Source organism: Pinus tabuliformis, chromosome X (genome assembly GCF_031772625.1).
Source record: "Pinus tabuliformis cultivar Carrire ecotype Pingquan chromosome X, CPIR1, whole genome shotgun sequence".
Taxonomy (NCBI): Eukaryota; Viridiplantae; Streptophyta; class Pinopsida; order Pinales; family Pinaceae; genus Pinus; species Pinus tabuliformis.
In genome coordinates, this window is record NC_142308.1 from 936,215,853 (window position 1) to 936,239,044 (window position 23,192).

Here is a 23,192-nt window from a genome sequence, read left to right on the forward strand (position 1 = left end):
TCGGATGTGCCCTTTTTGCAGTAACTCCTAGATTTTCACTTAATCTCTTCATTTTCTAGAATGGAGCGATGATATATCACCTCCTTGGGTAGAGGTGCTCTGGAAGTCAGATCGATCGAATGCTTGACCTGAAAATGCAAGGGTACCCTTGTGCGTGAGGAGAATATGTTCTTGTATTCTTCCACGACCATATAAACCTTCTTCTACTGCGTGGAGGAACCCTTCTTGAGGGCCATGGATGTGGCTACGATCTTCCCCTTACTTTGAGAGCGAATCAGAAAGAAAACAAATTTCCCATTTTGGGAGATGATCTTACTGCATTTCTTAATAGAGATCAAAGAGATGGTGGTAGGCAGGGCTACCTCTGGTATCTTGTATAACTTACTACCCAAAGAATAATAATAGAGCAGGGTTTAGACTCATATACAACATGTCGCTTCAACAAGTATGGTTGTCCTAATAATACATCACAAACTTCAAGAGGAGCAACATCACATGATACCTCATCCGTGAAGGGCTTGATGTTGTAGGAAGGTGACACTGCTAGCTGACGCGAAGATCTCATCCTTGGTGAAGCCAATCAATGGTGTACGTCTTTGGATGTGTTGTAGTTAGTGGACCTAGCCACTTCACAACCTCTGCTGAAATGAGGTTCTATTGGCTTTCGTTCTCGACAATGAACTGCGGCGGAGAACCCTTCACCCACATCTCTGAGTGGAATAGGCATTCCCCCTCCTTTGGATCCTCAGGCTCAATCTTATAGATCTTGGTGGTTTCCATAGTGGCAATGGGCTTCGCGTCAATGATCTGCTTCCCTTTGTCATTCCCATTGTCGAGTTCTGACTTAGAGTTGGAACATGCGTCTGACTCGGAAGCCTTTGACTCGGCCACCAGTGACTGCTTGGCCTGACACTCACTTGTGTTGTGAGTGAAGCTCTTATGGAACTCATACCACTTTCCCATATCCTTCTTTGTCTTCGTGGTGGTGTTCTTTTCTTGCGGCTTCGATGGGTTATCCTGGGTCACCCCACCTTGGCTTTCCCCTTTGCTCTGTGGTTTGGGGGTGCCTTTCCCTTGCTTCAAATTCACAAATCCAAAGTCTCTTTTTCTATTTAAATTTCTTCTCAATCTTGACAGCGTATCGGTACACCGTGTTGAGCGAGAATATGTCTAGGATCTCCATCTCATCCTGGATGTACCTGTGTAGGTAGTCATGGTACTTAAGTACCAAATGTTTCTCAAAATCATTGATACCCAACTTCATACAAAGGGTATTAAAAAAATTGGTAAAATTTGGCACATCTTGGTCTCTTCCCTACCGCAGCATGGTCCACTTTATGTATTTATATTCATAGTTGTCGATAAGGTAGTACAGCTCCTTGATGGCGTCCTAGAATGAATACCAAGTGGGTGCGGCCGAAAATAGTGAGGGTCTACTTTCATCCTTCTTCTCATAGTATTTAACTTGTACCTTAAAGGGTGTGGTGCTTCCAGAGTAGCTGCTAGAAGGAGATGTGTCGCCCTTGGGTAGTCACTGAAGGATTTGGGCAAATTTGTCCATCATCACGTTCCTTTGTCACTCGAGGGAATCTTTGAGCAAGATTTTGAAAGGATCTTCTGCCCCCTCGTCTTTCTTCTCTTCCGCCATGGGCGGTCATCGAGATTTGTGAGGCTAGTCTTGCAAAGGTTTGACCAGCTTGAGCCCTAAATCCTTATATCCTGACCTCGTTGGGGACTTGCAAAGAAAAATAGAGAAAGAGCAGACCTCTCTAATACCACTGATCTGAACTTAAATAGGTTTGCAAAAAATTATGGATGTAACTATAAATATAGAAATGAAGTAGAAATAACACTTCATTTCATTAATATCAAATACTGAAATATGCTTACAAACATAATGGAAATAAGACTAGCTCGGGTGATGGTAGCTTATCTTTGAGAAGAGATGTGGTGGCTACATGCCTCTGAATTGTGTTACAATGAGGCTTGAAGGCATATTTATTATTGAGAAACAATGGAAAAACATAAACATCCAAAAACCTAACCCTAGGTTATGAAGCGCCAAAACTATGGGCCTCATTTGGGTAAATTGGTACATCAACTTCTCGGGGTTGGAACTTTGGGATACGATCTCCATTTGACGTGCACAATACCTCGTTAGAAATATCTATCTAAGGACTACAGTTTTTAAGTGGCCATTGGTCAAATACCAATGTTAGCCCGAGTTTTCCCAAAAAACTTCGTTTAGGACCTCAAAATGGCTCTAGAAGTTCAAGACCCAAAAAACTGCCAAAAATAGTTAATTGTGCTACAATTAAGGAAACTAAAAAAATGAAAGAGACAGTGGTGGGGATCCAAGTGGATTAAGCAAGTGGCCACCAACATCCACCTAGATAGAGAAATATGCATATGTTTTTAACATCTATTAACTCATGCACATTATTTTATATAAACAAAAGTTACATGGATTTAATCTATACATAGGGTAATGGACTATGTGGAGCCTTGGCAAAGACTAAAATTATTTAATAAGGAAAATGTACACATTCTTAAAGAACATTTTTAAAATATAAAATGAGTGTGCATTCTCATTGCAACAAATTTGGGGACCAACTTCATGCATCTATCCTTGCTTACTTGGATCTCTTTCTTGTTTAGTTGTGCATGTCATCTTTAATTGTTATCCTCATATAAGAACTTGTGAATATATTTTGTTATAATCAAGATTCTATAAAATTGAGAAAGATTGAAATTATTTATCATCACAACAAACATATCTGTTTATGTGTTCACTATTTAGAACAATTACAAGGATAATTCTAATTTTAGTTTCACTTAAATTATTGAATATAAATGAAAATTAGCTAGCACATTTATAAAAAAATTTAGAAAAGTTAAGTTGAAGAAGTTCATTTCAACATTTGTTATGGAAAATGTCAAATTTGCATAAAGGGAAACTATTAGATAATGTAAAATTAAAATTACTTTATCCATAAAAACAAGTCAAGTAGACATAAATGTCAAGTTAGTGGCACACACACAAAATTGAGTGCCACAAACATGTTTCCATGAAATACAAGGATTTTAAGAGTATACATGTAATAACGCATGTTTATTTCCCTCTCATGTAAATATTCTTATGTGCAATTGTAATTAATTGTGAAAAATATAAAATGACTAGGTTGGGGAAGAGGACATGGATTTAGAGATTTAGTGGAGAAGTTGCTAGGGAATTTCTAGGGGAAAAGACCAAACTCATAAGTTGCATTTAATTTCCACCCATACCCCTATTGAATTAAAAAACAAGTTGTACAGGTACTAAAAATGGCATATGGGCACTTGAATAAAGGACAAGCCAGTCCTTATCTTAGGGGACGAGTGGGCTCTGGTTAACATGCAACAGGAAGAAAAGGAAAATGGAAGGGACTGTGAGAAGAAATTCATAGAGGATACACAACCAAGGAGCATGAAGAGAAAGCACAGTGGTAACACAGTAGAAAACGTAGAAAACACAAGAGAAAAAGCGCATGTGAAATGTGCATGGTGAAGAATGGAATCTGTTGAATTTCAGGTGGTGCATTGTGCGCTATGGATTCCCTAAAGCATTGTCTGGATGGAGACACTATGTTCTTTGGATTCCTACCAAAATTTAGGTGGAGGAATTGTGTGCTTTGGATTTCCATGTGAATTGGTGTACTAGAGTGGTGTGAATTTCCCTTAAGCACTTCACTCCTCAGGCTTTGAATCTAACTCGGGGGTGGTCAACTCTAAGAAATATTTTAGTGAAGTTGGCCTATGGTTGGGTGGAGATTTGACTTCCCTCCCTCAATTTCCAATCATCCAAGCCGAACAAATAAGTATTTTACTTGTAAACACCCACATTGCACCATGAATGATAAATGATATTAGATATGTGTTATAATAGTAAATGTGTACGTCAATATAGTTAATGGAGGAATATGTATTCCTATGTAACTGCACTGAGATGGTTTCCTAATTATTCCCATGGCTATGAGGAGTTGGGATGCCCCTATGCATATTGATATTGTATTGACTATAGATTTGTTTAGATGTATGAAATGAATGCTTGCTATGCATGCTTAACTATTACAGTGTGTAGATTTCTTGTTTGGCATGGTCATGAATGTTTAAATGATTGAGACCATGGAATGTCTTGTGCTATAATATATGCCTTACTGGTAGATATAATGGGATCTACCCAATATCCATTATGTGGTTAATACGATACCACTGTATTGTAAGCTACAAAGTGGCATGGCCATAGTTTGGCCTATTCTCTGCCCAATGATAGGAAAGTTGATAGCCCTGTTGCGCATATAATGGTTATGAATGGTTAAATAATTTGGGTTGAATGAAGAATTCATCCTGGAGGATGTTTGTGTTGCAAGTCTTGAATTATATTTAGGGCCACAAAGGCCTCGTTAATTGTGTAAAGAGAACTTGGGAAACTATATAAGGCATAGGACTTTACTTATCCATGAGATTTGACACTAATATATTGGTTAATTAGGTTTCTTAATGGCATATCTTAAGCATAATCCACATTGCGCCAAGTTTCGAGAGTGCCATCTATGAAGATTATTGTCGAGATGACAGAAGATTTAGAGTTGATAGGAGCATGGAATGGGAAAATTATCATTACGTGACGTGAAAGTTCATGTCACGCTGTGCCAGGTTTTCGATAATCCATCTATAGAGACTATTTTGGAGTGACAGAGTGCATAGATGGGAATACCCGCATTATTTGATGTGAAAGTTCATGTTGCGCTACACCCATTGTGGCTAAGGGCCTTGAAGTGTTATGGAAATGTGGCACATTGGTGAGATGAAATTTTTTGTCCCGAGTGGAGATGAAGAAGGGAAATGGTAAGAGATGGAGAAACCTTGCCTTGACCCAAAATTTCCTTATAATGTAGAATTGTTGATTTGCATGAAATTTTGAGAGCTAGTGGGACCCATGACTTAAGCTAAGGTGGTCGTTTCCATGTAAAAAGGGTAAGACTACATCGATGCCATGTAGGATTCTAGATTATGTGGACTCATGACATGGCACATTGACAACATGACACGTGGCATACAGACAAGGCCTTTTTAGGTGGTTAAGAGGTTATATTTGGAATGACACATGGCCCCATAAATGGATTCCACGTGGCAGGCTGGAGTCACTATGATGTCAACAAACATCACCCTTGTCGTCAGGCACAGACTAACAGAAGGTGTGATGTCTATTGAAGGGGAGGTCTTTGTCACGCTTCCTGCCTAGAACCAAGATTTATTGTAATGTTTCAGGGAAATTGGTTCATTTGAGATGATGCGCTAAATAGATAAAAATATGTTCATAAATGCACAACAATTTATGATTTTGGACCTCCCCCACCCCCCTCTTAACTTTCGAGAGGGCAGGGGGGCCCCAACTTATATGGGTTTCCCATCCAACAAGGTGGCCACATGGATAGAACAAAGGAGGGGGAACCTACAAGAGATTTAGTCACATATGCGACAAATAATGGACCCCCCTTATTAATTTTTGGGAGGATAAGGAAGGTGGGGAGGGGGGCACTCGTAATAAATACAAGACGCCGATGTGATTGCTCTATGTTACGCCAGTGAGAAAGTAACGAGGGGTTTAACCTTAGATTCCCTATAACTAGATATAATATAAAATAATGAAATAAATCATTAAGGGATAGACTCGTGGGGCCTATGGGCTAGGTGAATGGACATGGCTATGACCACGTTGGCATCGAGAGTGATGTCGAACCACCTGGGTGAGGTGGGGTTTCCATGATGGTGTCACATCGATGCCACGTGGGTGGGAGGTCTTTGATGGTGTGGAAGTGCCATGTGGATTGACATGGGTGCCACATGGTAGGTCTTTGCCTATGAGGGAAGGATTAAATGACTAAACTTTAAAGGGCATAACTTTTTATTTGAGCATAAAACTGAGAAAAAATATATATATCGCCAAAAACATCTCAACAAGTTGAATGGAATGGTAATTTCCAAATTTATTTCCACTAACTTTTGTGAAGGACAAATTTTATAACCCCATTTCTATGATGAGACCATGGAGGTTGAGTTAATTAAAAGTATAACCTCCCATTCAGCTGGGAAATTCCAAGGGGGTGGGAGGGAGCAATACAAGACATGATCCACTGCATTGTTGAAGTATATATGCTAACATGAGATGGCACTAGAGTTGAGCACATTATGATGAGATGGATTAAATTGATTGAGTTGTTATACCATTAACTTCAGTGTTTATTCATGGGGACTTCACTGGGGGAGCAATACCATACCACAATATGCATTCATATTGGGTGATATATATTGAGGAAAAGATGACATAACATATTGAGCATATAATAGGGGGTAAAGGGTTTTTATATTGGTAGGTATAAAAAATGGAGCTCAAAGTTAATGAAAAAATATAAAGGGATATAAAAAATGTTAATGGAAAAATCAATACCTACAATATCTAGTGAAAGTAAGGGTTTTTTAAATTGGGAAGGTATATTGGGTTCGTATTGGTAGGAGGTTAAATAAAGTAATTTTTAGAGGTATTTTCCTATATGTAGTCAAATTAAGGGTATTGTTTAGTATGCCACGCTATGTCAGATGTTCATTTATTGAAGCCCTCGTGCAGTTATTCATTAGTTAAATTTGATTATTGGTTTTCAAATAAGAAACATAAACATTCTTAAACATATAATGTATAAAGCAATGTATAGGATTATTGATAACAAACTAATCAAATATGGTTGCTAAAATAATTGCCAATAAACAAATCATGGCTTATCCTGGTTACAAGAGTTGAATACATTAATAAATATATGGAATTTATGAAACATGTTGCCTTGAACAATTTATTAGAAAGGAATTAAATTTTGTGAGTTGCTAACTATGTTTTAAAATAATTATTACCCAATGATACATGATAGTGTGTGAAACTAAGTGTAAAATGCTGTAGATTAATGTAAATTACAATGTTTATATTAACTCAGTTAACATTTTTCTAAATCTTTGCTAGAAGGGTTACATGTGTTGTTTACTTATTATTATTTTTAAATTTTGTAAGTTCATATAACGGTGCCATAAATTATTTGGCAATATTAAAATCTATAATAGCAATGTGCTTTATAATGTAGTATTAATATTTGTATGGTATTACCTTTTTGGGATTGGTGTGTTTTGACATGATTTACTTTTTATGTAAAAGGAGTATGTCATGTTATAGTATCATATTTATTGATAACATTTTATTAGAAAGTTATGCAAGTGAGAAAAGTTGGATTAGTATAAAGATAATAAAGTTTGGATATATTTATCAAAAATATAAAAGTATTTGTGAGTTTTGTGATATTAAGAGAGTTGAAGATGAAAAAACTTTCTTTCAAAATGTTTTTTTTTTATGAGATTAAATATTATTTTTTCAAAAAATTGTTACATGACTAATCTTCCTAATTATTTAACTAAACAAAACTATGATCATCTTAGAATGTTCAACTTAATACTTTTCAATTGCAAAAATAAAATTCTAAAATATTCAAAATATTCCCTATATTCCTAATTATTAACTAAACAAAACTATGATAATCTTAGAGTGTTTAACTTAATAGTTTTCAATTTCAAAAATAAAATTCTAAAATATTCAAAATATTCCCTATATTCTTAAAATGTAAGTGCATTTTAATAATAATAATCATTATAACCAACCTACTTAAAAAACACACAATATCTAAGTGAAGAACTTTTATCTCATAACACTTAATACTTTTTAATTTGCTCACATATTTCAAGTGCATCTATTACTTACTGAAAATTTAATAATGATTATATGTATAATGAAAATGATATCGTTTTGTATGCAAATTACTTTGACATTCTTATTAGTATAGTCAAAACCTAAAGGGCATGGTAATTAATTAGAATCGATGGTGATATAATTTTGTATGAAAATTACTTTTGGATTGTCATTCGTATGTTAATTAATTAGAATTGATGTTTATCATGGAAATAAGAATATTCTCATCATCACACAAAGAATAGGATGGTGATTATTAATTCAATTCAATTGTCCTCTACTTGGTAATGGCATAGACACAATTTACCTCCAATTAGTCCATGCATCGACCATCTTTATGAAGTGGGAAAGGAAGTTGCTCATAAGCTCATTAGAGTTCAGTCACATTATAGGAATATGGAGAATGATATGACCTCTGTTGAGGAGAGACAGAGTGGTTTAATTAGACATTCTTTGATATAAAGCTATAGTCCATGTCAGCGGTTGAGATTAACCTTTAGGCTGAGTAATTTAGCTTTTATGAGTTGGCACTTAGGCCCTAGTGACGTGGATAGCTTTCTTGTTTGTGGTCAACCACTCCTCTTCGCAGGTCGACCTCCCTCTGTCTCAATTTAATTATTTTTACTCACCTCTTCCTTGGTTTGGATTCGATTATCCCGATTATTGAGTTTTGGGGGTTTATTTCTTTTTCATTTTTTTTTATCTCTTCTCTACCATTGTTGGTTTTTAAAGTTCTCAATACACATAAATTTTTGGGGGTTACATCTTTCTGGTCTCTTCCATTTCTTGGGATTCCATGTCTTGTCATGCCCTCTCTTGAGTTTTCCCCTCTATATTGGATATCACTTTAGCATAGCCCTTATGTGGACACCTCACCCTCCTCCCACCTCTATCTTAGCTTTAACGTTCCTCCCCTCACCTATCGAAACAACCTCTCTCTTCATGTAGAATGTGTTTGTCGAGAGGTAGCCTATTATCAAGAGTGTGGGAATTGGGGTTACACACAAGCTCAAATTAAATCTAAAATTTCAACAACATGATATCAGATCTCGCCTCATGTCCAATCCATGTAGAACTCTCATAGGTTGAGAGGGAAATCATTGATTAGCAATGCCTTCTTTTGAATACAGAGGTTCAGAAAAATATGGTCGATTGCATGCTCGATGCAGGTCAATCGCACAAATGACACAATCAATACATGTACAAGGTGGACTTCTATTGAGATATGAAAGATTTGATAGGAAAAGACTTATTGAATAGGTGCAAAAGTTGGGAGCACCTCCTCCTTTCCATGGAACACCTGCATTGGCACATGGCGAACCTAGATCGTTGATTGGAGTGAATTGAAAAGCACATAGGCATCCCTCTTGCTATTGGTTTCTCATAGGATAACAAGAAGGAGCATATTCATGTTGCAGCCACAAATTCAAATCCCTCCTCCTAGTCAGTTTCCTTTTTCTATGGTTTTATTTTATTAGTTATTGGCCTTCATTTTCTTTTCCCAAGGCCTTGCAAGGTCAATATTCTGCATATGTATTCTGAATTTTGACTCTTCAAGAAACATTTTGCCTTTTTCCTCCATGAAAAGAATACAATTATGTATATGGTCAGGTTGCCCTAGAAAACGACCTATCTAAAATGCTTATAATTATCATTTAATATCTTGTTTGGAAGGAAATACAAATATTTAATTCATGAAAAAAAAGGAAAAATCAAAAGAATATAAATTTGTATATTTAACAAATATAAAAATGATATTTGGAATAAACATACCCAGAAATGAATGTTGAGTCTCAATGATGCTAAACTCCCCCACATTTTTCCTTGCTATGTTTGGCTAAAATCAAAAAAAAAAAAATTCACTTTCTATTAGGGCAAATATATAGAAAAATGCATTTAGGTTGAAGAAAATAATGTAGAAAGGGGTCATCCTTTTGTTTTGTTTGTATATAAAGAGAAATGTGCTCATGCTTTCAACATCTACGCTCTTTATAAATGCACACACTGTTTTATCTCATTCACATTCTTTTACATAAACAAAAGTTACATGGATTCAATAGTGATTCAATTTGTCCATAAGGAAATGGATTATGTGGAGATTTGGAAATGATTGAAGTAATTTAATAAGCAATGTTTACACATTCCTAAAGAACATGTGCATTCTCAAAATGTACAATGAGTATGCATTCTCATTACGATAAATTTGGGAACCAACTTTATATACTTATCCTTATGTACTTAGATCTCTTGTTTAATTATGTGTGTCATTTTTAACTTTATAAAAACTTGTAAATATGTTTTGTTATAATAAAAACTCTATACAATTAAGAAAGATTAAAATTCTTCAACATTGCAACAAACATATATATGTCGATTATTTAAAACAATTACAAAAATAATTTTATTTTCACTTAAATTATTGCAACTGATGAAAATTAGTTATTAGATATGAAAATTAGTTATCACTTTTTGTAATAAATTTGGGAACCAACTTTATATACTTATCCTTATGCACTTAGATCTCTTGTTTAATTGTGTGTGTCATTTTTAACTTTATAAAAACTTGTAAATATGTTTTGTTATAATAAAAACTCTATACAATTAAGAAAGATTAAAATTCTTCAACATTGCAACAAACATATATATGTCGATTATTTAAAACAATTACAACAATAATTTTATTTTCACTTAAATTATTGCAACTGATGAAAATTAGTTATTAGATATGAAAATTAGTTATCACTTTTACAAAATATTTGTAGAGAGATTGAATTTGAAAAATTCATTACATGTTATTAAAAATTAAATTTACATAAAGCAAAGTATTAGATAAATTAAAATTAAAATTTTGTTTATAAAAACAAGTTAAACACGCATAAATGTATGGTTAAGGACATACAGTGAATCTAGAGACCACATCCGAGACCGTAATGTGACAGGAGTCGAGACTATGACATGTATAGCTTGCCACTGAGCTTAATCAGTGTCCTCGGCGAGGTGTGCAAACACAAAACCCTCGTCTGACAGTGATTTCCTTTTGCATCTCGACTTAACGGATTTTAGGAAAGGAGATAAAATTTCACAGGAAACGGAGTATAACACAGGTCTCCATGAGAAGCTACTACATTTTGGGAAATTTCGCCATAGTTTTTCTGTTTCTGTTTGAGGTTTTGTCATAATTCGAATAGGGTTGAGTCAGGGTATAACAAATTCCCATGCTATTCAAAATTTCCGGGTTCTCGGTCTTGCGGAATCACATGGGAAGTAACACAACTACCCTGCCCTAAGGTGGAAATGACAGGGGTGCAAAATCTGTTATCCGGATGGGCAACAGAAGGAGAATGACATGAGGAAGGTGGATACTGTCTCTTTGGTAAGCATCGGAGGAAATGACCTGGATACATAATATCTACATGGGCATCATGCAGTAAGGTATGCCTGGTCTCCTTATGATTTATCTTCAAAAATAATTATATGCCATAGCATTCTTAGCCCTCAACTACCTTTTTTTTTACCTGGTTCCTGGATTTAAGAGTAATTATATATCGAGTAGTTTCTTCAGAACAAGAAATAATAGGTTGCATGTCTTTCTGTATTGATATCAAAAAAATAATCTGTCTAAAATTTCCTATTCTTGAACTGTCTATAGGCCATCATCTTTGGCATTGGCTGTCAGATATCTGTATTATTTCCCGTCCATGCCTAGGTTTCAGGTTCAAAATAGGAAAGTGTTGGTGTAACTGCAAAGGATGTTATTGTTGTTGCATTGTGTTTTAAAAATATTCAGGAATGATATCGATTTGGCATAGTTTTAACCATTTTTCTATGATAGTTCTCTATCGTCTTAGTCCATTTCAGTAGCATCCCCCTTACTATCCTGTGCCTAAACTTGAATCATCTCTGGCCCCATTTACCACTGCGTATGTTCTTTTCTGGTTATTCCGATGACCGGAAGATTTCTTAGGTGACGTTTTTCCCTACTTTTTTTGGCGAGTGGGTGAACGCGTGTCAAATGACACCGGCCACATGGTAGGCTAATGTCACTGTCCCCTTTCCCCACTTTCTCACCACCAAAAGTCTTCCACTGACGTCAGCCATTTCACATCCCCATACACTTGTTCTGACATCACTCATTCCTCTTCAGGTGGGTGGCAGAGGGAAAAGTACACTTTTATACGCATCCATTTTTGGTCCAATACTAAAACGGTAATCTTTTTAGATCATGTCAGAAAAGTTTTTATTGGGAATTTATTTCTCACACAAACATTCCCCTCGTAGATCGGGGATACGTCCTTTCCAATACTAATCCCTGACAGTATAATCTGCCCGCACATGCCTTTTCTCACCCAGATCTAAATCATCCTCCGTCTGGTCAGCTGACATCTTTTTCCTTATCCTTTTCTGACTGTACTTGTATTATCCTACCTAGCCTCACTCAGGTCTGGGGCCACGATGGAAATTATGTCTGACGTCTCTGCTTCATTTGCTTTGGTCCACACAACAATTGAAGCGGAAATGCGGCACACATCCCGAATGACTGGCATTCTACGTTAGGTGATTTTAATATATCCCCTCCAAGCCATCCGACACGTTCATATCAGGGTGGTGAACATGAGTTAGTTCGTCGTAAACAAAGGAAACGTCCTATTAAAACCATCCTGCCTCCTCCTGTTATCAACCTAGACAGTGATACCCTTGTGGACAGAATTATCAATTTTCAGAAACGCACATTAGTTGGCTGCTGGTATTTTCCAGATATGGAGGATTCCCAAATGCAGAATTGGTTGGGTACAAAGTGGAAATCCTTGCTAGGATATATCCCCATGATTGTTAGGCTCATGAAAAACTGGTACAGTTTCCATTTTCTGAGTATGGAGGATCTTGAGACTATTAGATCCATTCCATGGGTTCATGGTAAAAGCTTCCTCACCCTCCACAACTGGTACATTGGATATAATCCCCTGCATAATACCCCTTCCAACAAACTCATATGGGTCAAATTACCTGGTCTTCCGATTGAATTATGGACAAAGGATGCATTAACTGATATCGGAAATGCCATTGGTAAATTTGTTTACGTGGACCCGAAATGTCTAGGTGCAAAGGACAAGAGAGTGGCATGGATCCTAATTGAGAAGGAATACCGTGGCGGTTTTCCTGATCACATGAACCTCCATTGGGGGGACATCAATATTCATCAGAGGCTGGACTTTTGGGGGGTGCCTTTTCACTGTTTGACCCGCCATAGAACATGACATCTTCTTGACCAGTGCCCGTTCCATCCGAGAGGTTTCCTACAGGGAAGAAAGATTCCAAACAAAACAAAGTTGGCTTTTTCCGGGAAGGAACAAACCGGAGTTGATGGTCAAAAGATGGTGTCATATCGGAAAGCGACATATCCAGGTAACTCTTACTGTACTTCTCCCCATAATTCTCCTTTTCTAGACTCTAGGGGAATATCCCCTATTCCTATTCCATCTTCGCCCTACTACCCCAGAAAGTCTGTGTCACCACTTTTGGGATGTCCAGCTCACCCTAGCTCACCCCCCCCCTCCTGAGCCTATACCTTGCCAGGAAATTCCCGCCCCTTTACCATTCCCACACCCATACAACAATGTCCCGTCAACATCGCACATCACATATGTACCCTCACCCACACCTTCCCCTACTATGGCCTCTCGCAAATCAAAAGGCAAAGAACCTTGCCTTTCTGTTACCCCTCCAAATTCTCCCATCTCTACTTCTCCTAACTCGGTGGGAAGCGATCTGGATTTTCTCCTAAAAAAAGGACTCTGGACCTGCAAACCCTCACCATTCATAAACTTGTTTCACCTAGGTCCCCTCACATCAACCCAACCTCAGCTGGTAACATTACTATCAGGCAGAAGCAGAATAGGGGCAGCAGACATTTCTGCGGAAGGAAAAACAATAACTCTCTATCCACAACGATGGATCATTTCCTTATTGACATTCCTATTACAGATCTTTCTTCTCATGGGCCTCTTAGAGCAAGGTAGCCTATTGACCTTTCTCCATGACTCATATCATGTCTATTAATATCAGGGGGCTGGGAGCAGACCCAAAATTTTTAGCTCTCAAAGACTTGTTTCTTTCCTCACACCCAAATCTCATTCTCATACAGGAAACAATGCATAGGCGTACTGAAGCTGTCTCATATTTTAGAAAAATGTTCCCATACTGGCACATCATGGCCACTGACTCCACTGGCCTCTCTGGGGCTCTTGCAGCTTTATGGGATCCAGCATGGGTCACGGTCAAAGCCTTTAGATGTTTTGCTGGCATTTTGCTTGTGGCCAGTTTTCGCAGCATTCCTGGTTTCATCCATATACTTAATGTTTATGCCCCTTACAAGGACCGTCTCATTTTCTGGAATTGATTTCTCTCATCTGAGATAATGGAACTAGACTCATTAATGATTGTTGGAGATTTAAACTGTAACTTAAGCTGTGATGAAGTTTGGGGTAGTGGTAGAAAGGTGGACCCTCTGGCCGGCCTGCTACAAGATGCCCTACTTCATTACAATTTTGTAGATGTCTGTCCATCAAAAATAGCCCCCACATGGGATAATGGAAGATCTGGTCTGGCTTATCTGGCCAAACGACTCGATCGTTTCTTGCTCCATGATAAGTTGTTGGAATGTCTGGGCATCCTAGATACGGATATCTTAAACAACTTCATTTCAGATCATAGGCCCATCATACTGCAATGGAAAAACTCTGGAATCCGAAAAGGTTATCCTTTCAAATTTAATAGAACTTGGCTGGATGACCCAGAGTTCAATGAACTTGTACAGAAAACCTGGGGCTACCGCTCTCCTCTCTCCAGCATCTCCCCTTCTCAACATCTCCTCGACAATTTAGTTTCCCTTTGGAAAGTAGTAAAACCCTGGAAAATCCGGAAGCTAAAATCAAATAGAAAAGCCCTGGAAGACATTCAGATGGAATTGGATAGGATTTCTTCAAGGATGATAGATCAATGTCTTCCCTTAAAGTTTCGCTTTCGCATAAAAGAATTGGAATTTAAGAAAAACAAATTACTAGCTATTGAGGAAGCCACATGGAGACTAAAAAGCAGGGCTATATGGCTAAAAGAAGGTGACCGAAATACCAAATTTTTTCACAGATATGCAAATCAACGGCGGAACATTAACACTATCTGGGAGATTAGGGATGAGGGGGGAAATACTTTTCATACTCAGGAAGATATTTGCAATGCGGCTGTAGGACACTTCCAGAAATCCTACAGTAGGAATGAGAACATTAAGGCTGAAGATATCATCTGGGGAATTGACCCATACCCCACCATGTTCAATGATGAACAAAATGAAGAATTATACAGACCTGTTTCTGAAGAAGAACTTTTAAAAGTAATGAAATCTTTTAAGAAAGATAAATGTCCAGGTCCGGATGGATGGACGATCGAATTCTTCCTTCACTTCTTTGATCTAGTAAAGAAGGATCTTCTGAGTATGGTTGAGGAATCTAGAATGTCGGGTAAAATTCACCAATATATATCATCAACCTACATTGCCCTAATTCCAAAAAAAAAATATGCCAATTCCTTCTCGGATTTTAGACCAATATCCTTGTGCAACGCAATTTATAAAATTATCTCTAAGATCATAGCTAGTAGAATCCAAGGTACTCTCTCAAACTATATCTCACAGGAACAACATAGTTTCCTAAAAGATAGAATTATTCATGACGCGGTTGCAAACACACAGGAAAGTTTGCACTCCATTCACACTAAAAGACTTGATGCTGCGATTCTGCAAATTGATTTAAAGAAGGCATATGACTGCCTAGATTGGGGTTTCTTAAGATGTGTTCTTACCAAAATTGGCCTCAATCCATACTGTACAAACTGGATTATGGCTTGCATTGAGAAGGTTAATTTTTCCATCCTTATAAATGGACATCCTACTTTTTTCTTCCCTGCTGCTAGAGGTTTGAGACAGGGATGTTCCCTTTCCCCGTTACTGTTCATCCTGGCAATGGATTGCCTAAGTCTGCATATAAAAAGGGTTGTCTCGGAGGGTCACTTCCGACCTCTGATGATCAGCAAAAACAACTACATTTCACACAGCCTTTTTGTTGATGACATCCTGATTTTTGGAATGCTTTGTCGTTTCACCTGGATATGTCTTTACAACATCCTAAAGAATTTCAAAATGGCTACAGGTCTACAAATCAATGAAAGTAAATCTATTATCTATCATGGAAAATGTGACAAGGAAATCATTGATTACATTGCAGAGCTGTATAACATTAAAGCAATTCCTATACAAGAAGGAATGAAATATCTCAGATATCACCTTAAACCCTCCTGCTACACCAGAGTGGACTGGCAATGGATCATAGATCGTTACTATAAAAGAATCTCAGGTTGGGAAAGCAAGTGCCTGTCGATGGGAGGAAGAGTTGTACTTGCCCAATCAGTTTTAGCACAGCTAACTGTATATTGGGCTCACCTTTTTTATATTCCAGCTAGCATTATTAAAATGCTAAATCGACTTACAACAAATTTTATTTGGGGAGGATGCAATGAAAAGAAGAAATTTCATTTAACCAAACTTTCTAACATTACTCTTCCAAAGGATCTAGGAGGTTGGGGGATTATGAATCTTCGAAAATTTGGAATAGCCTTATTATGCAAATCCTTATGGAGGGGTTTATACGGGGAGGGCACCTGGAGTAGGTCCATAAAAAGAAAGTATTTGGGCAATAAAGACTTTGCATTCTGGTACAGAAAAGGCACAATAGGATCCATACATGGTTCTGCTATCTGGCAAAGTTTCCGCAAAATACAATCCTTCTTCTTACAAAATCTCTCATGGAGTTTTCAGAATGGGAACAGAATGTTCATTGATTTAGACCCAATTTCTAGAGCAGGGAAGGATTGCTCTATTCCTCAACAAATTATAAATGTCTTTCATCGAGCGGGCATCTTTGTTTGGGGACAGGTCATTGCGGGCTGGCAGGGACCTTCTCCTATATGGAAAGAAGCTCAAGATTTGGGTCTACAAGGACAGTTGGCTCTTCAATGGAACAAGATATTGACAATCATAAGAAATATTGGTATCTGTCGTACAGAACCACATGACTATCTCACATGGAAGGGGAAAAGGGGGACAGATAATATAAGTGTTGCTGAAACCTATTTAACCATATCCATGATACAACCTCCCCTAACAGGACGTCAATTTCCAACTACTTTATGGAAAACAGGAGTTCCAAGCAAAATCATTATTTTCTCTTGGTTAGTTTTTCATAATAAAAATCTCACATGGGACAATCTGCAAAAGAGACAGTGGCAAGGGCCGGGTATCTGTTTAATCTGCAAAGCTGGAGCGGAAAATAATGAGCATATATTCCTACATTGCAACCTCACCTCTCAGGTATGGAGAAAATTATCAATTTTACTTGGTTTCAGTTTTATAATGCATCCTTCATTAAAAGACTCACTGGAATGGTGGAGTGTGCAGAAGGTTTCCTGGAGGTCCATCCCACAAATAGTTATATGGACAATCTGGAAGTGGAGGAACAATGTTTTGTTCCAAAACAAACAGGAAGAGTTTCAGCAAATAACTCACAAGGTCATCTCTTATTACAATAGTTGCATGCCACAGCTCAAACAACTTAATAATAAAACCAGTGGACATAACAACTTTTTGCTGGAATACCCAAGGGGTTTTTTTGACAGTGCAACACAAAATGGAATATGTGCTTGTGGTGTCTACATTTCCATGAATGAACATCTAAATTTCAACATTTACTGGAACGGAGGGAAAGGTACCAATAACAAGGCAGAGGCAATGGCACTCTCGGGCCTCTTATGTTTCAGTAAATTCCTAAACATACCTAATCTGCATATTTATGGAGACTCTAAAATTATAATTGATCATGTCTTAGGGAAAATTTCCATAAACAATCCCCATCTAATAGGATGGATGAAAAGAATTGAGTTTTTCTGGCAAGTACAAAATGGTTACTCTATCCAACATGTGGACAGATCCCAAAATGAACAAGCTGACAGTTTATCAAAGAAAGGGCTATCTCAAGAGCCGGGTAAATGGTATATGGATATACTGTTGGAAAATATCACATATAACATGGAGGAATTTCTCCTCCCAAGAACATAAATCTGAATCCTTTCTCCTATTTTTCCCTGTTGATGAACTTTCTTTTGCTTGGCCACTGGGCTTCTCATAATGTCCTCTGCAAAGCAGGGTTTTCTCCTTTGCAGATGGTGTTTATACTGTGTCTTTACAACAGGATCTATTTTTTGCTCTTAGTATTGGGCTGATATTCTATCTATAATGATACTATCATACACAGATTCCATATCTAGTTTTACATTTGATCCTTCCTTATAATGTTTATAGGGGGAGATGTCTCGTGATGTACTACGTGAACATATTGTAATTATTTACTGTTTTGATCGACATATGATTGCTAGACTATTTGTGAATTTTGTAAATCTCTAATATTAATATAAACAAGGGCAGCTGCGACGCAGCGAGTCCCTGCATCAAGTTGAGCCTGTTTAGGAAGTGATCGAATGATTGGGTAGCGGCACCCAGAGTTTTGGACTTCACATCTGCAGGCTTTGGTGTCAATGTCTTCACAAGAAAGAGAATTCCATGTGGTAATCGCATCTATAATTTCCAGTTTTAATGAAGCCGATATTGATATATGGAGCGGTATGAAGTGCAACGACACTTGTATTAGGCGTCTCCTGGTGAAGCATTTAAGGCTGAAAGGTTACAACGCGGCACTGTGCAGTGTTAAATGGCCTACAGTCGACAAAATCCCTGGAGGGGAGTATGAATACATTGACATTTTATTCTCTGAAGCAGATTCTAAAGATCGTTTGATAATCGACACGGATTTTCGATTGCACTGTGCAGTGTTAAATGGCCTACAGTCGACAAAATCCCTGGAGGGGAGTATGAATACATTGACATTTTATTCTCTGAAGCAGATTCTAAAGATCGTTTGATAATCGACACAGATTTTCGATTGTAGTTCAAAATAGCAAGGCCCGTTTCTCAGTATCAAGAAGTTCTGCCTTTGGCAAATTAGAACAGATATTGAAGTTCATGGCAGAGGCTGCCAAATCTTCATTGAAGCAAAGCTTCAATCATGTTCCACCCTGGAGAACTTTGAAATACATGCGCGCAAAATGGTTCTCTCCTTTTACAAGAATTACATGTTTCGATGATTTATCGATATCAAATGTGAAATCTTGCACGACGAGCGTGGCGCACGAATGTAGAGATCATTTGCAGCATCTCAAGGCATCGTTAACAGTGTGAAGACATGCAGGCGAGCGGCCATTAACAGGTTTAATATTTCTTTGAGACATTCAAACTTTTGAACAGGTTTCGAAGTTAGGAACTTTTGTTTTTATACACAAATTGACCTTTTATGTAGTAAACTAGGTGTTCTGGCGCCGTTGGCGTGTTGAGAGACGATACCGATTTTGAGAATGGTTCGTCACTGCTTTGTGAGCAGCAATGCTAAGAAACCAGACCCATATGACCTAGCGTGCAGTGAGCAGCAATGCTAAGAAACCAGGCCCATATGTCATCGAACTTAGACTAGCTCTCTGACAGACGCAAACGAATATGTTTACATACAGGATGTGATCAATGGGCCCCTCGTTTATTTATGCAACATTATATATGTCTTCATGTTTTGAATCATTCTACTTAAGATATATTTATGCCAGATGAGCATGTAGGTGTTAACCAGGAGGTGACCAGATACTGGGCTTCCACGACAAGGCCAGCAGAGTTTCCGGCCCCACCACTAGAGACAAACCTAGCGCCACGGAAACCTGTTTGAACATAACAAGCGAAGTGATTGAACCTAACGCATAATGCATGATAGAAACGTGGCTGAACCGCAGGACAACGGTGACAAGTGCATGTTGGATAGCTGAGCGAAAAAGCCTATGCTCTCTGTGCTACCTTTGCTTCTGTCTCCGTCTCTGTAACCTTCTGTAACCTTGAAAAGAGAATTCAGTGCTGGTTTTCGTTCTTGGTTTTTCTGTGTTTCAGAAGGTATATTATTTTCTTTGTTTTCTTTGTTACAGAATCTCGCCCAGAAAACCCTAGCGCAACAGGAATATCTATGCAAGGCGTCGGCGTTGCCGAATCGGACACAGTAGTAACCAAGGTGCAGAGGCGTTGTTTGTTCGAGAACTTTATGCATAATTTATATCGCTTGAATATATAGATTTTGTGAAATGAACAGGAATATATAAGTTTGTGTTTACTTGTTGCAGCAAACAGCTGAGATACAGGAGGAAGGGAGGATACTGTTGGCGGACAGCAACGGCGTAATGAGCAGCTTCTGTGTGAATGAAAAACTTGAGCAGCTTCTGTGTGAATGAAAAACTTGCATATTGTAAGCACGGATTTGGTCATCAAGGTATGATTCATGAAAGCATGTATTGAATTGGGCTATTGAACTTGAAAATCTAGAAATAAATTATGTATCTTCTTGCATGTGTATCAGTAGACTTAAAGTTAACCAGATTTAAAACTAAAACTAATGATAATGATCTATGAGACATATCAAACTTATATTTGTTATTCATTTTAAATGAAGTAAATACGATGAATATGTGAATATGTGAAATTGAAAACTTGAATCAATGTAGGATACGGCATACCGCATGTATCCTTCAATCACTTCAGCATGATTGATTTAGTATCACGATCCTCTGATTGCTTGCTTCTTATTGCATTAATGAAAAGTGGAAATTTGTGTGAATAGATTTTATTAAACTCGGTCATCCACCTAATATAGGGAAACCTGATGAGTCTTTTAATTTCCTATTGCAGATATGGCCTAATTTGGTCTGCTTGAAGTTGCGTCATACTAAAAAGTCCTTAAAAATAAAAATAAACTCAAATTGAAAATGTTGCCTACGTAATTCACTGGACTTTTGTTGACCTTTAGAGAGCCTAAAAGAAACTCTTATAATGCATCTGTTTCTGCAAAGCAGGACTTTTGTGACTTGTGATTCTATGATATGGGAGATGACAAGCATACTGGGAGTCAATCTCCAAGTTCTGTTGTAGATACAATAAGAAAGCGCAGGAGGCCAGTGAGTTATTTTAAATTGTACCGAGATATAGTATCTTAGAGTCATCTAAGCCAGTGTTTGATATGCAGTTCCCGATGAAGAAGCTTGAGGATCGTATTACAACCTCAAGCTTAGCAAACTCGAGCTGCATATCTGACAACATTTAGATATGTCTATTAAATCTAGCCTACCGTTGTTGTTTAATTTATATGTCACTAACTACCTTTGATACAATATTCTGTATCTAAATCATTCACAGTTATAATATAACTTTCCTCCTTAAAATGACCTAGGTTGCCAACAATGAGTTTGAAGTAGACTCTCAATTGATATCAGATAAAGAAAAAAGCGATGATGACAACATAGCAGAGCAGGGGGATTGTGGTGGAGACAGTGAACAGTTTCAGACAGCAACAGAAGAAGATAGACATAACGAAGATGATAATGCAAAAGATGGTCAGGGAGAAGAAATTGTTGCATCTGAGGCCATGGAAGCAAATATACAACAAATTCGAGAGAAGATGGAGCGCTTTACTCAGCAGGTTTGTTATCGTAATGTCAGCTCTTAAACTTTGGTTTCGGAATTTCAAACACAATGAAAGTAGTATCCATATTTCACTATCCTAATACTACAAGTAGATCTATATAGCCAACCCAGATATAAATGTCTTTTGCAGTCAGAAAAATGTCTCCAAGTCTATCCCGGATAATGAAATTACCGTGCAAGAAAATGGGATTGGTGATGAGCTGAGCATTGAACAAATTTTTGCCAACAAGGAGGTGCCTGGATGGCGGCAGCAAATCACATTCCGGGGACTGATTGTGAACCTAATGATTAGTATCCTGCTCGCTCCAGATCTACCAGCAGGTTTAGGAGCGTACCAAAGAAAGGACTTCCAGTTGGGATAACGTCAGGACTGCAAACAGACCACACTAGGTTCTGATTTGGAAAAGGGCATACAACATAGAAGCTAATGAATATAAAGCAAAGAACAGCTGCGCTGCATCATCCACCTGTAACACATGCAAAGACACTTGTAATTACCTGCGATTGCTAATGAACTTATGATATGTTGCTTGTAACTACCTGCCAATCTCAGACATTTAACGTTTCAAACTAATGTTAACATTAAAACAAACCCGTTTACGGTTAGCCAAAATGCAGCAGGCGTAAAACCAATATAAGCCATGGTCGGGCCTCTTCCGCCTCGGGAAGAGGCCAAATAAGATGAGAAAGGTTAAGGCCGAATCCGACTTTGGTTATGTGCACAGAAAGCGCCGTATAACAGACGGGGAAAGCAACTAACTAATGCTAAGTCGGCATTGAACGATTACAATAGTCCCTGCCGGATGCCAGATGGCAGGGACTAATAACGCTTTTTCCGTACTGAAAAAAGGACATACACCCAAACTTGAGTGAATGAAGCATAACGATTTCAAGAGTAGACCCGAGTCATTGCATTATTGAAGTATATATGTTAACATGAGATGACACTAGTTCAAGTACATTATGATGAGATGAATTAAGTCGATTGAGTTGTCTTCAAGATTTAAATATACTAAATATGCATGGTGGCTTGTTGCATTGAATAATTTATTAGAAAATGATTAAAATTTTTGTGAGTGGCCAACTATGCGTTAAAATAATAATTATTATTATGTAATCCATGATATTTTGTGAGAGAATTATAATATGATGTAACTTAATGTAAATTAAGCTTTTTATATTAACATGGTTAGCTTTGCTTTTGATATTAACAATGTTAACCTTTTTCAAAATCTTTGCTTCAAAGAACTACTCAATATTATTGTTTTATCTTGTAAGTCTATATAATAGTGTCATAGATTATTTGGCAATATTGAAATATATAATGCAATTATTTGGTAATATTTAAATCTACAAATATAGTATAAACATTTGAGTATTGAAATGTATAATGGCAAGTTGGATTATAATATAGTTATAGGACTGCCTTTTGAAGATTGGTGTGTTTTGATGTGACTTAATATTTTATGTAAAATGAGTATGTTATGTCATAGTCTAATATTCATTGATAACACTGATTGGACTTATTGAAAAGTTATGTAAATTTTAAAAGTTGGGATTGGTATTAAGGATGATAAAGTTTGTATATATTTATTGGTAAAATTTTGTAGCAAATCATACTTTGACATTTACATTGGTCCTTTATGCTAATTAATTAGAATTGATGTTTATTAAAGAAATGAAAAATGAGAATCTTTTCAT